The 2,573-nt window shown below is 43.6% G+C and overlaps 1 non-coding gene across 1 annotated transcript; it reads left to right on the top strand.

The window, feature by feature from the left end:
- Nucleotides 1–2,163: 2,163 nt before the first annotated feature.
- LOC148571810 (small nucleolar RNA R71) lies at nt 2,164–2,271 on the top strand. The gene has a single exon (XR_015908592.1). It is a non-coding gene; the product is annotated as a small nucleolar RNA R71 (small nucleolar RNA).
- Nucleotides 2,272–2,573: the final 302 nt, after the last annotated feature.

The following is a 2,573-nucleotide window of genomic DNA, read 5'->3' as shown; positions in this document are numbered from 1 at the left end:
CACAGATCCTGAGGTGATCCTGTGAGGTCCACAGATCTTGAGGTGTCAAGGCATTTACATCCCTGCACCAATTTAGGCTTGCAAAATGCCCTTGCACACAACTCTGGGCGTTCAGCGCCAGGTTGGTGCCCATTTTGGGCGTTCAACGCCTCTTTGCTGCCATTTCTGGCGTTGAACGCCAGAACCATGCTTGTTCTGGGCGTTCAGCGCCAGGATGCTCCCATTCTGGGCGTTCAGCGCCAGAACTATGCTCTGTTCTGGCGTTTGAACGCCAGACAGATGCTCCTCCAGGGTGTGATTTTTCTTCTGCTGTTTTTGATTCCGTTTTCAATTTTTATATTTATTTTGTGACTCCACATGATGATGAACCTAAGAAAACATGAAAAATAATCAAAAATAAGAATTAGATAAACATTGGGTTGCCTCCCAACAAGCGCTTCTTTAATGTCAATAGCTTGACAGTGGGCTCTCATGGAGCCTCACAGATGTGCAGAGCTTTGTTGAGACTCTCCAACACCAAACTTAGAGTTTGGATATGGGAGTTCAACACCAAACTTAGAGTTTGGTTGTGGCCTCCTAACACCAAACTTAGAGTTTGACTGTGGGGGCTCTGGTTGACTCTGCTTGGAGAGAAGCTTTTTCTGCTTCCTCTCTATGGTTGCAGAGGGAGATCCTTGAGTTTTGAATACAAGGGAGTTCTCATTCCATTGAAGGACTATTTCACCTCTGTCAACATCAATCACAGCTCTTGCTGTGGCCAGGAAAGGTCTTCCTAGGATGATGGATTCATCCTCTTCCTTTCCAGTATCCAGGACTATGAAATCAGCAGGGATGTAAAGGCCCTCAACCTTTACTAATACATCTTCTACTTGTCCATAAGCCTGTTTTCTTGAGCTGTCTGCCATCTCCAGTGAGATTTTAGCAGCTTGCACCCCATAGATTCCCAGTTTCTCTATTACAGAGAGGGGCATGAGGTTTATTCCTGAACCAAGGTCACACAGAGCCTTAAAGATCATGGTGCCTATGGTACAAGGGATTATGAACTTTCCAGGATCCTGTCTCTTCTGAGGCAATGTCAGTTGATCCAGATCACTTAGTTCATTGATGAATAAGGGAGGTTCAACTTCCCAAGCATCAATGCCAAATAATTTGGCATTCAGCTTCATGATTGCACCAAGAAACTTGGCAGTTTGCTCTTCAGTAATCCTCATTCTCTTCAGAAGAAGAATATTCATCAGAGCTCATGAAGGGCATAAGGAGGTTCAATGGAATCTCTATGGTCTCTAGATGAGCCTCAGAGTCCTTTGGTTCCCCAGAGGGAAGCTCCTTATTGATCACTGGACGTCCCAGGAGGTCTTCCTCCTTGGGATTCACGTCCTCTCCTCTCCTCACAGGTTCGGCCATGGCACTTATGTCAATGGCCTTGCACTCTCCTTTTGGGTTCTCTTCTGTATTACTTGGGAGAGTACTGGGAGGGATTTCAGTGATCCTTTTACTCAGCTGGCCCACTTGTGCTTCCAAATTTCTAATGGAAGACCTTGTTTCATTCATGAAACTTACAGTGGCCTTAGATATATCAGAGACTAGTTTTGCTAAATTAGAAGCATTTTGTTCAGAGTTCTCTGTCTGTTGCTGAGTGGATGATGGAAAAGGCTTGCTATTGCTAAACCTGTTTCTTCCACCATTATTAAAGCCTTGTTGGGGCTTTTGATCCTTCCATGAGAAATTTGGATGATTTCTCCATGTTGAGTTATAGGTGTTTCCATAAGGTTCACCTAAGTAATTTACCTCTGCTATTGCAGGGTTCTCAGGATCATAGGCTTCTTCTTCAAAAGATGCCTCTTGAGTACTGTTGGATGCAGCTTGCATTCCATGCAGACTCTGAGAAATCATATTGACTTGCTGAGTCAATATTTTATTCTGAGCCAATATGGCATTCAGAGTATCAACTTCAAGAACTCCCTTCTTCATAGGCGTCCCATTACTCACAGGATTCCTTTCAGAAGTGTACATGAACTGGTTATTAGCAACCATGTCAATGAGTTCTTGAGCTTCTGCAGGCGTTTTCTTTAGATGGATGGATCCACCTGCAGAAGTGTCCAGTGACATCTTTGATAGCTCAGATAAACCATCATAGAATATATCCAGGATGGTCCATTCTGAAAGCATGTCAGAAGGACACTTTTTGGTCAACTGTTTGTATCTTTCTCAAGCTTCATAGAGGGATTCACCTTCTTTCTGTCTGAAGGTTTGAACATCAGCTCTAAGCTTGCTCAGCTTTTGAGGAGGAAAGTACATGGCTAAGAAAGCCGTGACCAGCTTATCCCAAGAGTTCAGGCTGTCTTTGGGTTGAGAATCCAACCATAATCTAGCTCTGTCTCTTACAGCAAAAGGGAAAAGCATGAGCCTGTAGACTTCAGGATCTACTCCATTAGTCTTAACAGTATCACATATCTGCAAGAATTCAGTTAAGAACTGAAAAGGATCTTCAGATGGAAGTCCATGAAACTTGCAGTTCTGCTGCATTAGAGAAACTAATTGAGGTTTCAGCTCAAAGTTGTTTGCTCCAATGG

The sequence above is a fragment of the Arachis ipaensis genome, chromosome B3, assembly GCF_059453495.1.
Source record: "Arachis ipaensis isolate K30076 ecotype BB chromosome B3, ASM5945349v1, whole genome shotgun sequence".
Taxonomy (NCBI): domain Eukaryota; kingdom Viridiplantae; phylum Streptophyta; class Magnoliopsida; order Fabales; family Fabaceae; genus Arachis; species Arachis ipaensis.
Note: the sequence above shows the minus strand (reverse complement) of the source record. Positions and strands in the feature narration are given on the sequence as shown.